The following is an 18,891-nucleotide window of genomic DNA, read 5'->3' on the forward strand; positions in this document are numbered from 1 at the left end:
GTGGGGGGAATCATGTTCTCACTCCTATCGCTCTCCCTCCCCTGCTAACAGAGCAAAGAGGCAATTCTCTTGTATTTAGTAGGAGGAGAGCAACTGGCCCTGTCCATCCCCAGCACAGCATCCCTCCAGTGACTGTTGCTGGTTCCTATCTTACGTTTCTTTTTTCAGATTGTGAGCCTTTAGGGGACAGGGAGCCGTTTTTATTTATATATTTATTTATAGCTCTGTAAACCGCTTTGGGGACTTTTTTTTGGAAAAGCGGGGTATAAATATTAGGTCATTGTCTTCCCTGGTGGAGCGGGGGACAGCCTCGGCGTAGGGGGCAATAGGCTGTGGCCGCCAAGCTGTAATGGGTCTCTCTCGGCTCACCCATGGGGTGAGGCTGGTGAAACTCTGCAGCAAGTGTTGGTGTGGGGCATCCTTGGGGGCTGTCAGCTCCCAGTTTGTGGCACTTGCCCAGGAGAATGAAGAAGCTGCTGACGAGCCCCTCGATCGGCGGGGCCATAGATCAGTGGTTCGAGGATCAATGCTTTGCATTCAGGCCCCAGGTTCAATCCTTGTTTTTGCTTCAGGTAAGGCTGGGGAAGTCCTTGGAGAGCTGCTGCCAGTCAGTGCCAGGAACAGCAGCTGCCAGTCAGTGTGCTGAGCCAGACAGACCAAAGGTCTGGTTTGGCCTAAGGCAGCTTCCTCTGTTCCTATCCAACCCTGTTCTTTGGAAGAAGGCATGGCCATCGCAAGAGGGAGAAACAAAGTTTTCTCCCCGGTATGGCTAGCTACCCTCCTTTGGCTTTCTCCCATCCCACTTGCAGGTGGCTGGAAGGCCAGCTCCCGGAGGCTCCCTTCCTTGGCAAACCAGGATGGACCCTGCTTAGCTAAGAGCTGGTCTTGTGGTAAGAGTTGTGCTGTTGAGTTGGTGTCGACTCCTGGCGCCCAGAGAGCCCTGTGGTTGTCTTTGGTAGAATACAGGAGGGGTTGACCATGGCCTCCTCCCACACAGTATGAGATGATGCCTTTCAGCATCTCCCTATATCACTGCTGCCCAATATAGAAACATACCAGCTGGGATTCGAACCAGCAACCTCTTACTCCCCAGGCAAGTTACCTCCACAAAATGGAGGCAATAAAGTCAGCCCTGGCCAGAGGTAGCCCTATGCTTCCAGCTGGAGAAACGAGAAGCACTGAGCATAACTCGGTGCCTACTTCTGAGAGGTTTCTCCCATGTTCTCCTATGGCAGCTTGCACTAGGAAGAATGGTACAAGGGCAGATACTCTGCTGGAAAATCGGACATGGGCTGAAATAATGCTATGCCGAGGTTTAATGTCTAAATAGGCGGTTCTGAAAGTGAGTGTTAGGATTTCATAGTGAACACAAGAGGTGCAACTACAGTAGGTAATTTTGGGCCTTGCGTCCCAGAATGCTCAAGAAAAGGTTGGAATTTTAAATTATTTTAAAAAGAATTTCTGAACATACACTTCACGGACCAGCAAATGCCAAACTTTGCATGGACAGTCCTGCAATTTAAATTAGCTGAATGCATTACGTTTCGCACCAGAATACATTCAGGGAAAGGTTGAATGTATATTTATTTTGTATTTTCATAAGAAATTCTGAACATACCTATAAATATCAAAGTTTGCACAGCAATCCTACCACCCTCCCGTCTTCCTCTCTCCCTTGCAGAGATGTTGCTAGGTACCTAAAAGATCTGGGGCATGGGTCCACAGGACTTGGCTGGGACCCACAGCCTCCCCACATTTTGACAATTAAACAATTTCAGGCTCTCCAAAGGTATCCAACACTAGTTTGCTTCCCCGCTAAAAAAAATTAGAAGGCGGAGTCCAGAGTCAGAACTGGGGAGATTTGGATTAGCTTGGGCCAGTTACCTGCACTCTCACTCTGACCTACTTCACAGGGCTGTTGTGAGGATCTAAATATATAGAACTAAATATTACCAGGTTGATGTGTGAGTTTCCCTGTGGGTGAATCCCTATCTGAGAGGATACTGCAAGAGAGAAGTAAAGAGGATGAGAGCTGATCTTCAGGCAGCAAGCATGAATAGTCTTGTTTGCTAAGCAGGGTCTGCCCTGGTTTGCATTTGAATGGGTGAGTATATGTGAGCACTGTCAGCTATAAGATATTACCCAGAGAGCTCAGTGGGCAAAGCATTTTGCTGGTGTGGCAACAGGATGTCCTCCGGTGGCCACTTTGTACAAGCAGCGAGGTCGTCCTTGGCTCTAGGAAGACAATGGGCAGTGCATTTTGCTGGTGTGGCAAAAGGGTGCCTTCTGGTGGCCAGTTTGTGCACTGCAGAGAGCTGAGCCTAGGCTCTAGGAATTACCCGAGACACTTACAACAGTTACTCTCTGGGACGACAGTAAATGCAGAAGGGGGTCTGCAGGCCCTGCTTCCATCATCTCTCCCCTCTGAATGCAGAAGCACAATTATGCAGGTTTTATTTAAAGCAGGATCTGTTCTACGGCATGGGAAGAAGAGAAGAGGGTGTGTGATTCGTAGACCTTTGCATAGTCCCCAATACTACCAGCTCCAAGCCATTTCAGGGAATCCTCTTTCACGGATGCTTGATGGCCCATCTGTGTTTTATTTATTATTTATTTTATTATTTGTTTATTACATTTTCTATCCTGCTCTTCCTCCAAGGAGCCCAGAGTACATACTTAAGTGTCTCCTCACAACAACCCTGTGAAGTAGGTTAGGCTGAGCGAGGAGTGACCAGCCCCGAGTCTCCACAAACCAGGTTGGCCCACTCCTCCACAATTATATCCTAGCTAGAGATTTTATTCTCGATGAACCTGGCATTAAACAGCAGCACCAGCAGGCCAAAGGACAAGCCCGTAAAGTAGCCAGGAACCTTCCATTATGGGAACAGCCAGAAGAGGGGCTAGGAAGAAGGTGTTGAACCCCGCTTCCCTTCTTCTGATGTGGATGCGGCCCCACACGATACCTTACCCTACCCGTAACCACTCGAATGGAAGCTCCCGCAACGTCCCCCAGGGTCCACATCCTCACTCAGGCACATATTGGCGGCTACTAAAATTGCTCCCGGCAAGCAGAGTAGAGCCGTTGTCCTCACGGTTCCCAAAGGGGCCACTCTGCCTGCTGCCCAGGGCCCTGTGCTCTTTTAGGCTGCCAGCCCGGGAAACGTGGCAGGACGCAGCAGAGCGGGCAGAGTCAGCCCTCTGGGTCCTCCTGGCAGCTGCAGCTCTGCCACCAACTCCCAAGGAGAGAGAGCCTCGCGAAACCAGGGGGGTCAGCTGCTCCCTACCTTCCAGGCCCGGAGGACACAAAGCAGCAGGTGGAACTCTTGGGCTGGTCAAGTCCAAGGTCCTTGCGGATGAAATGCAGCCCCGGCCATTGAGGGTCAGGAGAACCGCCGGAGGCATCTGTGTGAGACAGGAGGCTGGACGGATGGGCCTTGAGCTTGATCCAGCAGCCTGGCCTTGGGTTCCCGAGCAGACGGTCCTTGTGTTCCAGAGCTTCTAGAGTAGTCTGGAACGGGGACAGGTGCAGGAGCAGGATGGAGGTCTGCTCGCCACCCCTTGCTCCACTGAGCCTAGGATGCCCGTTGCCAGTTGCGGGAGAGGGAAGCGATGCCATCCTTGCAGGCCCCGAAGGCAGGCGTGCAAAGGGGGATGAGCCTTGAACAGCTCTGTCTTTTCAGTGGGCGGGGGGCAGGGGGTTGCCCCATTGAGTAGGGGCCCTCTGCGGTTCATCCTTCTGCGGTTCCCAAACCCCACGCGGCCACCCCGAGCCCCGCCCTCAACCCCTTGGCAAGCTCCGCCTTCAGCCAGGCCCCCTCCAGCGCCACAGAGGCAGCCCCCAGCACAACCGCCACTTCCTTCAGCATCTCCGGCAGCGGCCCCAGCAGCACTACACAGACCCCCCCCGACCTGGCGGACACTGGCCAGCTGATGTTTGACGCCAGGGTCCCCGACGGACAGCAGCCCACCGCCAAGCCAGCAACTGGCCACGTGAGCTTTGTATGGCCTTCTAGCAAGAGAAGCTTGCCAACCTTGGGCACCCAGATGTTGTACTACAACTCCTAGCATCCCCTGCCATCCAAGGGTGGCAGCCTCTGCCATAAAAAGCCATCTCTCTCATGGAGGTCATCGAGGAAGGGACTCCTTGCCACTTGCTGCAGTAAGGCGGGTGGTGCCTTGATTCCAGAAGGACCTCTTGGGACTGGGTAGAAATATAGGGATATTGTTTGGCTCTGCTAGTGTTAATGCTTCTGATGAACGGCTGTGTATTGCCCTGTGCGGAACTCCTTTTTTTCAAAAAGAAGAGTTTGACATTTTGGGTGCACTGTTAAGGCGGGCAGGAAACACGAAACCGGACGACCCACCCATGGTTCTGTGCAGGAGCCCCCACACCCACCTTTGGGCAGAGTTCGCCTGCCCCCGGAGGGAGGGGCACCCTCAACTTTGGAGCCTCCATCACCCCTGCCTTTGGAGGAGCGGGGCCTGCTTTTGGTAAGCGCCTGGGAAGCTCATGGGGGGCCTGAGGTGGGTCAGCCCTTGTGTCAGTGGCGCGAGGCCCCCATTCTCTGCCTTTTGGGGGCTCCAGCTTTGAGAAATGTCAGTGATGAAAAATAGATATTCCCCCCCCCCTTGTTTTAAAACCAGATCTCCCGTCCACACTGAACTCTCAAGTGGAGAGTTCTGAAGGAGAGCTGGTCTGGTGGTAGCAGGCGGGCATGGTCCCCTTTGCTAAGCAGGATCTGCCCTGGTTTGCATTGGAATGGGGGACTACAAGTGTGAGCACTGTCAGAAATGCCCCTGAGGGGATGAGGAATCCGCTCTGGGAAGAGCATCTGCCTGCTTGCATGCAGAAGCTTCCATGGTCCTGCCCTGGCGTCAACGCAGGGGTCGACAAATCTAGGCTTGGCTCACTTGCTGTGGCAAAAATGTCAGAAAAGTGGGGAGTATCCCAGGTGTTTGAGGAGCAACGCGTGCGAAAGGTGAAGAGGTTTCATGATGAGCTGCTATCTGAGGATCAAAGGCTAACAAATGCAGAGGACCGATTTAGAGTCAATGTGTTCCTCTGTGTGCTGGATAGAGCTTCCTCACAATTGAAACAACGCTTTGAGGGCCTGCATGAAATTGTTACTATCTTCAGTGCTCTTCACCCATCAACACTGACATCAGCAACTGATGAGGACTTAATTGAAGCAGGAGAACTTGGGGTCAGTAAATATGACACGGACTTGACGACCTCTCTTCCAAGACACTTGCTACAGTTTAGAAATTTATTGAAAGAAGAGATTAAACAAAACAAAACAAAACCCCACCATAAAGGAAGTTGCTGAACTGCTCATGATTGACAATTGTGGCCTTTGCATCACTTACCCTGATATCTGCACAGCATATATGCTTTTCCTGACCCTACCCGTAACAGTGGCATCTTCTGAGAGATCATTCTCAAAACTGAAGCTCATCAAGAACTACATGAGGAGTTCCACGTCGCAGGAAAGACTCAGTGGCCTTGCTCTTATAGCCATTGAAAATGAAAGAGCAAAGAAATTGGATATCCAAAAGAGAATAGACAACTTTGCTGAACTGAAAGCACGCAAGAAGCCATTGAATTTAAGTTCTGGAGGGTGGGTGTGAGATATCATAGTTGGGATATGTGCAATGTGAAGTTCTTCATCAATACTGTTGTGATAATTCTGTTATTTATACCTTGTAACGGTTGGGATGTGTGCAATGGTTAAAGTTCTTCATTGATACTGTTTTAATAGTTGGTTGTGTTATTTATGTGTGCAGTGTTCACTGTTCTTCATCGATACTGTTGTTAGTTGGGTCTGTTGTTATGCACACCTTGTAACTGTAGTTGGAATATGTGCAATGAGTAAAGTTCTTCTGTTGTATTAGTTGGTTCTGCTGTGCTGTTATTTACACCTTTTGAACTTGTTGGGATAGTTAGCAGAGTCTACATTGGGCCAGGAGAAGGAGAGGAAGGTGGTGACGCGCCCCTGCTCTGTCTCCCTCCAGGGTCCCCGACCCACGCTTTCTCCATCGGGGCAGGGTCCAAGGTGGAGGCCCGCCAGTGCCTGCAGGCCCGGCGGCAGTACACACCGAAGAAGTAGCCCAGCTGAACTCGCACGCGCTCCTGGCAACCTGGTGAGAGGCCTCGCCTGGGCCTCCGAGCCCAAGCGGGGCTTATCCCAATGCGGGTCCTCCTCGGCGGGACAGGCCTGGCAAGCCGCCTCTGTGGCATCCCCCGGACTTGGGGTCACGGAGCCAGGCGCGTAACTATGATCGGGCAAGGGGAGACAGTTGTCTCGGGGCCCCCCAGCTTAGGGGCCCCCCGAGAGACATGTCACGTGCCTCCCCCACCCAGCGCTGGCCCCAGCTTCCTTGAATGAGTGTATTTTTTTAAAAAAATGTTTTTTAAAAATTCCGCCTTTGTTCCAGCTCCAGGGAGCGCCGTATTTCCTGCCTGCCGCCTCTGCCCGCCCTCCACCCTTTTGCCGAGTTGTGTGGCCGTGGGCGCCTCCTCCTTCCCCACCCATTGGCTGCTGCTGGTGCAGCACGTTACCCAGAAACGCGCATGCTCAGCTCAGCTCAGCTGCTGCTGCCTAGCATGTGCTGCCGAGCAAGGAAGGAAGGGGTCGCCGCCATTATTCCTAGTGCCCTACCGCCAATCTATCTAGCAAGCAAGCAAGCTAGGAGACTCACTCACCCTCTGTATTACTTAAAACAAAATGGAGCGGCAAGAGGCTCAGGAAGAACCCTCAGGTTAGTTAGCTGACACCCCAACGGGAATGGATGCCCCCCCCATTTCTCCCCCCCCAGAGGCAGAACCAGGGTGGGGCAGGCAGGGCACGTGCCCCAGGCACCATCCTGAAGGGGCCGCAGTTTGACTGCCCCACCACCATCACACAAATTAAAAAAGCCCGCTGCTCACCGCTGTGGCCGCTGGCACTCAGCTGGCCAACGTCTGACTCCAGCTCTGTCCAGGCGCCTGGCGGGCGAGCGCTCCCACTGGCTGCCGGAGTGCACATGCCTGCCATGCCGGTTGTCTCAGCTCCTCCCTCCATGCTTGCTGCACACACGAGGAGTGGAGCGGAGGAGGTTGCTTTGGTTGAGAGAGCAGCTGCTGCTGGGGACGTTCACATCGTTCACCTCCTTCGTGCTGCCTCTCTGACTCTGCCTGCCTGCCGTTTGCCCACCACACTGCCCCCTGGCTGCAATTTATTCTTCAGTTCTGTTCTGCATTAACATACAAAGTAAGTTATGTTATAATTCATTGCTCAAATCTCTCTCTCCCCCGTGTGTGTTGAGTGTGAGAGAGCGCCCCTACTCCCTTGCATAACAAACTAACCGCTTCCGGATCTTCCTCATTTATTGGCCAGATTTACCCTGCAGTCCCTGTGAGCGATCAGGAAGCACTTCACACAGGATTCCAATCAGGGGCGTATCTAGGGGTGGGGCAGGCAGGGCACGTGCCCCGGGCACCACTTGAAGGGGGGCACCATTTTGTAAAATTAATTTTAAAAAATGGCTGCCAAAAACAAAATGGCCACCGTGCATGCTCAAATGGCCTCTGTGAGGCTCTAGGTCATGCCAGGCTTTGCAGAGGCCATTTGAGCATGCGCAGTGGCCATTTGGTTTTCATTGGCTTTTTAAAAAAAAAAGATTATTTTTAAAAACGGCCACTGCACATGCTCAAATAGTCCCTGCGAGGCCAGCGGGGTGAGGGGGAATCTTTGCAACCCCTCCCAGCCTTTAGGAAGCCCCCCAAAGGGCCTACGGGTAATAATAATAATAATAATAATAATAATAATAAAAGAAACTGTACACATATTCAGATTGGCACTATGTACAGAGAATCAGGGCTTGTGAATACCGAGCTGACGCTTAAGAGCTAGGATTGTATTCATTTGCTCTTACTTTGCTTCTTGTGATAAGTGAGTTAAATGTGATGTCTTGCTAATATGACTATTAATGGTGAGTTTGTCTTTGAATCAGTGTGAAACCCTTAATATTAAGGCCCACTGGGAGTTTCTTGCTCTCTTTCTCTCATTTTAACTGTCTTTCTGAAAGACTAGAATATATTCCAAGAAGTGACACAGTTTCCTTTAATTATTTACAGAGTATCTGGGAAAAGTCAAATTCTCCATTGATTTTTAAAACTTATGTAATGGTGATGCTACAATGCATAGTAGAGAATTAGACAGGCACTTCTGTTTAGTTTTCCAAGTACATCTCCACATAGTATTTGGGTATTTCATGAGCCCCCACATACTGAAATTTGTAGTTTTCCAGCATTCTTTGGTCTGGCTAAGTCCACTGCTAAATAGTTTTTGAAATATTAAAAATTAACGAGCTTGACTTGTATTTTTCAGCTGATATTATGGTAAAATTATCTGAAAGATGGGTGTCAGATGCTTGGACAGGGGGTACAATTTCAGTGTTTGCCCTAGGCGCTATTTTCCCTAGATACGCCTCTGTCCCAAATCCTGGCGGAACTGCAGGAATCCTCTCATTCTCTTAATCTTTCCTTAATAGTGACTCCTCCCATTTTTGCTTCCACAAAGTCATTGACTGACCCCTTTACAGGTAGGGGTAGCGTGGGCTACTTTTGGAAGAGAATGCCGTATGAATTCTGTTGAGGATTCAGTTGTTTCGTCTTTGGATGAGATGAGACCAACGCACTGATTTGAAAAAGACCCCTTTTGCGAGAGCAAAATAAAGTAATCTACTCGAACAAAATGTACATATTACCTATTTGCTAGAGGAGGGCTGGTACTTGCAAGTGATACCGGAAGTCTGAACCATTTTTAACGTTTCTGCTTTCCTTCGTTCCCTTTAATTACAGGGTAGTATGTTTGTATCAAATACGATCTCTTCTTGTGTTTTTTTCCCTTGGGTTTGGTTTTGTAAATGAGAGGTCTTAGACCGCAAGCTGCTAGAAGGCAAAGCATGTATTAATTTTTTTAAAAAAATGCTTATCTGCTTTTCTCCTGGCATCAGGGTTGTCCTTAGAGAGCCTTGGTGGGGTGCGGGGGCAGGGGGCAAATCAGCCAGTGGGGGGGGGCCCTTCCAGTTAATTCTAACTGGGGTTAAAAGAGCGGGGTCTGGGGTGGTCGCCCTGCTTGCCATGTCCTAAGGACAGCCCTGCCTGGCATTTGTAACAAATGGCATGATGGAGCCCTGAAGATGACACGAAGGGTGGTGGCTGAAGGGAGGATCCAGGAGGGAAGGAGTGGTGGGTTAGGGGGCTTGCAGGCAACTAGTAGGGGAAGCAATGGCATGTATTGAAAGGAGGCTTTTCCAGTCAAGAAGCTGGAATGAGCTGAACAAATTAAAATATGAGGCAAATTCCTAATGAATAAAGGGCTCACGATCTAAAAAAGAAACACAATATGACAGCAGCCACAACCGCTGGAGGTACTGTGCTGGGGGTGGATAGGGCCAGTTGCTCTCCCCCTGCTAAATAACAAGGATCGCCACTTTTAAAAGGTTAGGCGGCATGCAGGGAAGGCGTGAGAGGAAAAAGGGTGCAGAAGAGCTCATGTCAGCTCCTCCGTGAGCAGACCCCAGAAAGGCGGGAAAGGGCTGCTGTGTATCCTGAGGGAAGAGAAAGAAGACAACAAGGGAGCATCATCTAGGTTTCCATCCCTCAAAAGAGTCGGAATTTGAATAATTGGGGGGGGGGGCTTTTTGTTCTCTAGAGGTCACCAAGCAGAGAATGAGTCACTCTATATGGTAAAATGGCACTGTTTGGAGGGTAAGGCTGGTTAAGGCCTCCCTTTTTAGTCAGGGTGGCCCAAGGCCTACCCCTCTTTCAGGAGACTTCGGAGAACACCATCCTGAGGGGAATTACATCAAGCAGAACTTGGGCGGTTTGTAGGACATTCTTGGGATGACAATTGGTCGCTTTGGACAGGGACTCTAAAGCCGTTCTTGTTCTTAATGATCATGTGTGTGGGTTTTATTTTTTAGGTTAAGAAAAAGTGAAGGGCAGATTTATAAAGGGAACACAAGTCGCCGAATTCTTGTGGTGATTATTCAGTGCTGAATAATCATGAGGTGGGGTCACACTGCCACTCTTCCTGAATCCACTCATTTCATTTCATTGTGTTTTTTGGTCTACAGAAATTATGTAGGGTGTGGAGAGAGTCGTCAGGGATAAATTTCTCTCCCTGTCTCACCATACGAATACAAAGAAGGTCATCTTTGCCTCCCCCCCCCCATCAAATATCCCAGTTCTGCCAAGAAGGAGGCTTTTCGGAGGAGGACCACCAGACCCACACCGACAGGACACCAAACATGTTTGGTGGCATGTTCAGCAAAAGGGGAGTTGGGAGGGGAGCACACAGCAGCCCCGGGCATTCCCGAAAGATCCTCCAGTTTCTTATGATTTGCTGACAAGAATGTTTCCGTTCCTCCCTACAGGATTCCGGCGGATGAACAAGGCATTCATACCAACGGAGGACCCGAGATCCTGGGTAGCTAGGGAAAGACCTTTGCCTGCAAGCGGCTGCGGCCAGTTACAGCAGGGTCGAGTCTGGCCCAGGAGAAGGCAGCGGCATATGTAGGCACGGCGGATCATGTCCGGCCACTAGGCATGTGGGGAGTGCCGTCTCGCCAGCACGATGCACTGTCTCTTCCTCTTGTCAAGCCTTCGCTTGCTCTCGTTGCTGAAATCCAGCATGGATGTCAGTGATGTCAGCCGGGTAAGCTAAGCAGCTGCCATCAGGGCTCTGGGCTACCCTCTGTTTCCGGAGCCCTTTTGGTTGCGGGAGGGAGGAGGTCCCCCTCCGAAGGGTTCTGGGGCTCCCACCTTCAGGCTGGGCTTGGCACCATTAGGTCCAAATGGGCTCCCTTCTGACATCCCATGTTTGTGTCTCTTTTCAGCTGAACATCATGGGCCTTGTTCCACCGGGGAAGGCAAGGCCGCCTTGTGGATCTCCCCACTCCCTCGCCACCCCTTCAGAGTTTCGCATCTGTGCACTTTTTCTTTTCCCCAGTGCACATCTCTCACTCTCCGGACAAAGGTATCCTGTTGCGTGGCCGGGGGAGAAAACAAAGTCCCCCCCCCCACCCTTTGGGATGGGCTGTCTCCACTTCTGGGAAGTGCCTCCTCTTGGTTGACAGGCAGAGTCCATCGGCAAGACCACCACCAGTGGCAGAGGCTTGCCCGCCGCTCCCAGACTGGGCCTGCCTGATTAGCAGGCTTCTGGCATTCCTTGCCTCTTACCTGTTGACGATACTTTGCATTTGACTTAAGCGGCATCTTTCTTTTCCAGGAGAGAGGTGCGCTTTGCGACTGGGACGTAGGCTGTGGATTGAATACATCCCACCCCAAAACCCAGGGAAAAGAGTGTTCCTGTGGAGACCAAGGTTTCTCCCCGGCATGGCTACCCTCACTGGGCTTTCCCGCACCCCACCTGCAAATAAAACCGGAAGGCCAGCTCTGAGGCTAGTGAGCCTGTGCTCTCTTTAGCCACTCTGGCTAATAGCCATTCAGAGCTTTCTCCTCTGTGAATGTGTCTAATCCCCTTTCAAAAGTCATCGACACCATCTTGTGGCAGTGAGGTGTCCACAAGTTGATTGCATGTTGTGTGAAGGAGGGCTTTGCGTGTGTCCTGACTAGAGGTGAGACTCCGGGGCCAAGTGGCCGAGGAATTTCCCAACTAGGGGACTTCAGCCTGAGATTTGGGGGTGGGGGAAGGAAGAAGGAAGGGGCGGACAGTCAGGGGTGACTCCCCTGCCCCCTGGGTGCTTGGGCATCTCTGAGGCAGAGATTGCATTCAAACCAAAGCACGGCCAGTACCTTACTACTGGTCATAGGATTCTGTGATCCTGATTGCCTTTGGAGTGGGATGGTCATTCAGCTCCATCTTCCATCTTCAGCTTCCATCTATGAAGGTGGTTGCCTCCATTAAGGTAGTTTCCTTAAACTGGGTAACTGTCTTTGCAGCTGCAGAGCAAGGTAAAGTCTGGGGTGTGCTAATGGAACTGGCCCAGGGGGGTTTGGTCAGCACACTCAGTGTTCGGGCTGTGTGGGGAACGTGGGTGTAATGATGGGGGGGCAGGGGGGGGCACGTGCCCTGGGCGCCACTCTGTTTGACCACATAGGGGGTGCCAAAAAGTGCCCCCACCGAACCCCTGCCTTTCCATTTAAAAAAAATTTTTTAGCGCAAAATTTTGTGTGTGTGCCCCCTCCCCTGGTCCTGGCACCACCACCACCCCATTTCTCGGCTCCGGCGCATTTGTTTGCAGTGCCTGCCTGCAGTGGCTGCTTCGGCGTCATCCTCGTCGTCTACTCTAACCTTCCGGGAGTGCTTCGCCCCTCCTGCACTGAGAGCCCGCGGAGCACTTGCTATTTATTTCAAGCAGCGTTTGCAGCCTGAAGGCGTCTATTCCCCTTTCTCTCCCTCCAGAGAGGGAGAGAAAGGAAGAATAGATGCTTTCAGGCAGCCAGCCTGCCCGAAATGACTCAAAAGCTCGCTCCGGCTCTTTGGAGCTCGAAGCCACGCCCCCTTTGTGCGATCACATGTAAAGGGGGCGTGGCCTCAAGTGCCAAAGACCCGGAGATGAGCTCTTCCACACCAGGCAGTGGTGGTGCTTTGGAGGACTGCAGATGAACTGAGGAGGACACCGCCAGGACTGGCGAGAGACATGGAGGAGCCCTCAGTCTCAAATAATCCCATCCTGGTGCCTCCTTCTGCACTCCCCAACCCACCCTTTGCTGGGAAGCTCCAGCACAGCCAGCCCTGCTGGAATAGTCAATGCCTCCCCTCACCAGCTGCACCTTGATGCCTTCGGGGAATGAGCTGTTAAAGGGGTCAGCTCCACCAGTTTTAAATTGTGTGCCTGGCATTTGTGAGGAATGGCAGGATCAATGGCTGCCCTTTGGAGGAAGGCGGAAACGCAAAAAGAAATTGAGCCCCACCCCCTCCATTTTTTGTTTAAAAAACATGTTTGAAATGTTTTCTTCAACCTAATTGACGGTTTAATTGAATGTTGAACTGTTATATTTTGTTGTGCAAAATAAAAAATAAAAAATTCAAGTTGTTCATTTCATCTGGTCCTTGGACATGGCTTTTTCCGAGGAGTTGTGTGTCTCCCTGTTTGAAGGCGATAAAGAGCAATGGTGGGAAACAGGAGGTGCCTCATGATAAACCCTTTTGGGGTAATATACTCCACAGTGCACTACCAAAGTAGCATACTTTCTGAGGAGATGAGGAAGCTGATGGATTCCTGATGGACTGGGAATGGAGCACTGGCCACCAAACTGGGAAACTGGTCACCACCGGTTCGTCTGGTGGCAACTCGGAGCTGGGCCTTCTCTGTAGCTACTCCTGGCCTATCGAATGCACTCCTGGAAGATCTCTGGCATTTAGGCTCATTGTTGCTCTTTGAGAGGATCATGAAAACTCATTTGTTTGGCCTGGCCTTCCAAGGTTTTAAATTGTTTTTGAGTATTTTAATTGGTTTCAAATGAATTGTTTTGAAATTGTTTCTACATTGTTTGAAGCAGTGTGTTTTAAATGGTGTTTGTTTTTCTGTTTTCTAAACTTGTGCACCACCCAGAGCCTTTGGATGGGGCAGTCTAGAAATGCAGACTGTGCCATCAAAAAAACGAACATGACCAAGTAATGCGGGAAGCCGATCCGGGTCAACAATTGCAGCAGGGGAGCAACAGCAGGAGAGAGGAAATGCCTTCGTCTCCTGGTTGTGTGGCTTCCCAGGACATATGCTGGGCCAGATAGGCCTTATGTATCTCTGGGAGATGGGGAGAGAGGAGGAGGAAATTGCATGGGTTAGAGAGCCTGTGTAAACTTTTGCATCAAAATAAACAAATACATAAATAAGAAAGAAAGATGGCTCCCTGTCCCAAAGGGCTCACAATCTAAAAAAGAAACATGATCAGACCCCAGCAACAGCCACTGGAGTTACTGTGCTGTGGGTGGATAGGGCCAGTTGCTCTCCCCCTGCTAAATAAAAAGAATCGCCACTTTTAAGGCAGCATGCCTTAATTAATTATTTGATTTCTATACTGCCCTTCCAAAAATGGCGCCGGGCGGTTGACATTTAAAAAAAACCCCCAAACCTAAAATCAATTAACTGTTCAAATCAAAAACTGTAAAAACAACATAGAAGCAATAACACAACATTTAAAACATAGGCACATTGGAGAAGGATGGCTGGTCTGTCTCTTTCCTCTCCTGAGCAAGCTGCTCCCCCTTCCCTTTGTTAGGTAAAGGTCTGGGCGGGAGCCCTGGGGGCCTAGCAATATGGGCACAAACCCAACAAAATGGAGACGGGGGTCAATTCTCTGTCTCTCCTCTCCTTAGTTCTCCCTTTCTCCTTCTGAGGTGAGGTGCTGGTGATGTGTTTAGAAAACCAAAGAAACTCCATGTTTGCCCAGAATACCTCATTCTAACTTAAAGTAACCCCAGCCCAGCTCAGGGACATTACTGCCTCTCATGATCAACGTCCTTATCTCTCTCCACTAAATTGTATCTAAGAAACTTGGTTCTCACAGGGTTCTCACTGTTCTTTGCTGACAGTTAAGAAAACAGGATTTAACCAAATAAGGAGTAATCACCAGATGAACAATGAATCATTCGCATGCGTACTAGATACTTAGTCCACCATTTTATTGCCACATATACTATGTCTAGGGTGTCAGCATCATTCAGATTGTTTGTATAAATGTAAGATGCACCTATAACCAAACTGTAATCAGTTTAAGAGTGTAAGCCTACTGATTACCTATTGCTAAAACTGCAGTAGCAACAAAAAGCCTCTAAATGAGTCCCACTGAGTCGGTTTGATTGGCTAAAAGGCGGACCCAGGGACAAACCGAATTCACATCAATTTGGTGCCGTGACTCGGATGTGACTTCTGGGTGGACGATTTGACCCGTCATGGGACAACGAAATCCAGCGCGCCCCACAGCGTTTTGTCTGTGGAGGATTCTCTTAGGCCTGAGACGTGCCAATTGTTACAACCATGCCACATCTGGGAATCGAGGCAAGAGTGAATGAAAGTGTGAACGGAGAGAGTGAGACAGAGAGGGTGAAATCCAGAGACGTCTTTTGGTGAGTACCCAGTCCGCGCAGGGGCGAGGGGAAAATACAGCCCGTGTAGGGGCAGTCCGTGAAGGGACAAACGCTAAGTCCGTGCAGGGATGAAAGGGGGGGCTATGGGGAGTAGAAATAGCAAGTACACGAAATCTGAACGGACTTCATGTACACCTTTAGAATGTGTGTTAAAAAATTGGATGATTCTCACGGGAGGGGGAGGCGCCCTCAGAATGAAAGTTTTAAAATGCCTCTGTATGGAAGTTTGGCCATATCATGAGCTCAGTAACATCCTTTTGCAATTGCTTTTATTTTATACACATGCCGGTAAATTTTAATAACACCAATATGCGCAGGCCCACCAAAGAAACCCCCACCATATGTATTACCATCATGCTCCAAGCAGCTTCTCCTTTCCAACATGCTATGGAGAACAAGGGAACTCTCTTCGTCTGTGAAGAGAGGGAGGGGTCTGAAGAAAGTATTAAAGAGGAAAGAATGATTGTCTTTTGCTAAAATCATGCTGTCTATGTTCTGTTTCCAAGCTCAAACAGCTGCTAGCTGCTCTTGTGTTGCAAATAGTCTAATTTCTTGCTGCTGCTGTCCCGTTGTAACCAAGCCAAAAGATAACACTGTTCTTGCTGCAAAAAGTTTCTCCAAACAAAAGGCTGCTTTTGTTCTCTCTCTCTTCCCCCTCCTCTCTCTTCCACTGCTTGCAGTTGGAAAAGAGGAAAGAAAATGGAGTTTGAAGGAAGGCACATGTTGAAGTTCTGTGCAGGGAATTGCAGAGAAAAGACGAGAAGGAGATGTAAAAGGCGGACCCAGGGACGAACCGAATTCACATCACTGGGGTCAACGCTTTGAGAACTCTTCTGTCATAAACACTCGGAATAATAATAATAATATGGAAAAAGCCAAGCAACAGTACTGAGGTGGCCTAGCCTCTGAGGTACAAGCTTAATGGAAAGGGACGGCAGCACCCAGTTTCGTCCTCTCTTGTGTGAAAAGTGACCCTTCTCCTTATTAGGGGCAGGGCTGGAGGAATTGGCGAAACACTCAAGCCCACGAGTTCACAAAGAAGCAAAATGGCAGCTCCCAGTTTCCCTCCCCATAGTGAGAGTCTGCCACACTGTTGCCCGAGTGCTGAAGAGGAGGCACATGTTGTGAACATAAGAACAGCCCTGCTGGATCAGGCCCAAGAAGGCCTATCTAGTCCAGTGGGACCTAGGGACATAGGAAACTGCCATATACTGAGTCAGACCACTGGCCCATCCAACTCAGTATTGTCTTCACAGACTGGCAGCGGCTTCTCCAAGGTTGCAGGCAGGAATCTCTCTCAGCCCTATCTTGGAGATGCTGCCAGGGAGGGAACTTGAAACCTAGATGCTCTTCCCAGAGCGGCTTCATCCCCTGATGGGAATCTCTTCCAGTGCTCACACTTCTAGTCTCCCATTCATATGCAACCAGGGCAGACCCTGCTTAGCTATGGGGACAAATCAGGCTTGCGACCACAAGGCCAGCTCTCCTCCGACTAGTGGGCGAAGTCATGGCTGGGCCTCAGCAGCCGGCCATGGGGGTGTGGCGGGGTGTGTGTGTGTGTGTCCAGTAGCTAGGGGCTGTCACTCTGGACTCAGCCTCCTAGTTTTATTTATTATCTATTCAATGTTTCTGTCTTGATATCAGAGGTAACACTGTGTGTGTGTGTGTGAGAGAGAGAGAAAGGGATGCTTCTGGTTTCCTGGCATCTTAGATTCTGTCCCAACCGACCAGCCCCAACTGCCATTTTCAAAACTGGATGGTTCCGAAGCCGGGACCTCCAACCGACCCGCCCGCCTGTCAATCCCTCCGTGCTCTGGCCCCTCCCACTTCCAACGGGGACTCCGAAAGGAAGGCAAAAGCTGCCCCTTCTGCAGGGCCCGGCTCATGCACACGGCCTGCCTTGGGATGCATGCCCTCAATACTGTCATCATGGACTGCATGGAAGGGAAACCCCCCCTGCCGGACTGCCCCCCCCCCAGGCAAGCCCTGCCATGGATGATTGGGTTTTAAAAGACCTCCTTCCGCACTTCTTGTATTTCAAGAGCAAAAAATCATTCTGACGTGATAGGCATTAATTCAGTCGTCATTCGGTTATTTGCATTATTGGTCAAGAACTCACTTCTGTGTTCTTGCTCTTGAAGGAAAGGTGTTACCCATGAATCTAAGCATTTCATATTGATCCATATGTACTGATCCTAGGGTATATAGTTAATGGAGAACTGAGCTCTTGCTACACCATTTGGATGGTAGCTGAAGAGAGCAAGAGTCCCCTCCACCTTGTATTCCTGAATGTATGTCAATGGGAAAGAATCCGCTTAGTATGCTTTGGTTCTCATACTCTGTGCCTTGCAGACCTTGTAACTTGCAACATAGTATGTATTCTCTATGCCTTGCTTTGTTCTGGCCTACTGGTCAGGAGAGATGATGACGCTGGTATCTGAACTGCCTCCTAGAGGCTGCATAAGCACTCCTTTAACAACGGTCGTATTGTAAGCCTGTTGGCCTAATATGGAGTTGTACGGCTGGACTACCTGGCTGGCTTGTTGTGAACGATGATGTATTCAGATGTATCAATTGTTGTATAAAAGCTTTGGATGGACACCATCTTAGGTCCGTCTTGTCTTTGGGAGCTATCCCCTAGACCAGTGTTTCTCAAACTTTTTGGAGTCAAGGACCGCTAAATTCTTCGTGCAGAGTTTCAAGGACCGCTACATTCTTCATGCGCAGTTTCCCGGACCAGCAGTTAGTAAAGGGGTTTCAAGTCTGTCTATCTATCTATCAGACTTCTATACTGCCCAAAACTTGCATCTCTGGGCAGTTTAGAATGAAAATAATATAAGCATTAAAATAATTAAATTTGGAATCTTTTGCAAACATTGAATATTAGGGGTTCTTAACCTTGGGTCCCTCAGTTAAACTCCCATAACCCCCAACAACAATGGCATTTGGCCATTATGGCTGGGGATTATGGGAGTAGAAGTCCACCAACGTCTGGGTACCCAAGGTTGAGAACCCCTGAATCTAAAAGCCTGGGTGAACAAATTTGTCTCCAGTATGTCTGGAGTGGAGGTGCTTGTGATTACTCAATGGAGAGGGGATGTTGGGCCATTAGAAAAATTCAAAAGCTACATGGGGCCAATGAAAACAACATACAAGCAAGCCCCACTGATGCAAGAGGGAAACAGCGTTCCCTCTCAAGGCGCCTCGACCACAACAGGCAGCTGGGTTTCAATCAACCAACCTTTGGCTGCAAACAATGAGCATGCAAGAACCAGCAGCCCTTCAAGTGGCGCCCACTGCCATACTTTTTCCTCCATGCCCCCGCATCGCATACAGTTTGAAGCTGTAAAGATAGGGAATAAGATAGCTATAGGAAGATCTCAGCAGCACGTGGAGGCAAGGCACAAGAAGGGTCCCATGCCTCCGTGATACTCTTCCTCTTCCGTGCCATGTGCAAAATTGAGGAAGTGAGTGCCTTGATTTCAGTTGGGGGGGGGGGTTTGACTCCCAGTCAGGGACCGGCACTCAACCCTTCGGGGACCGGCAGCGGTCCAGGGACCGGTGGTTGAGAAACACTGCCCTAGACGGCCACTTTGTTAGCTCTGCAGAATTCAATAAAGTTTCTTGGAACTATAAAGTTTTCTCCTCCTTGGTATGTACAAAATTGGCTCTCGTCTACCAAGTAGATAGTAACCCGTTGGTTAACAAAGGGATGTGCTCGTTCAGCTGGCACTGCTGCTTCTTCAGGCAGGGGCCGCGGCATTTTGGGTGGCAAACAGAAAACATCGCA

At 50.0% G+C, this 18,891-nt stretch overlaps 1 long non-coding RNA gene across 1 annotated transcript; it reads left to right on the forward strand.

Moving 5' to 3' along the window:
- The first annotated feature begins 9,080 nt into the window (after positions 1–9,080).
- LOC128336974 (uncharacterized) lies at positions 9,081–13,056 on the forward strand. The gene is made up of 3 exons (XR_008312137.1): positions 9,081–10,703; positions 10,885–11,024; positions 11,277–13,056. It is a non-coding gene; the product is annotated as an uncharacterized LOC128336974 (long non-coding RNA).
- The last annotated feature ends 5,835 nt before the right edge of the window (positions 13,057–18,891 follow it).

This window comes from Hemicordylus capensis, chromosome 14 (genome assembly GCF_027244095.1).
Source record: "Hemicordylus capensis ecotype Gifberg chromosome 14, rHemCap1.1.pri, whole genome shotgun sequence".
Classification (NCBI taxonomy): domain Eukaryota; kingdom Metazoa; phylum Chordata; class Lepidosauria; order Squamata; family Cordylidae; genus Hemicordylus; species Hemicordylus capensis.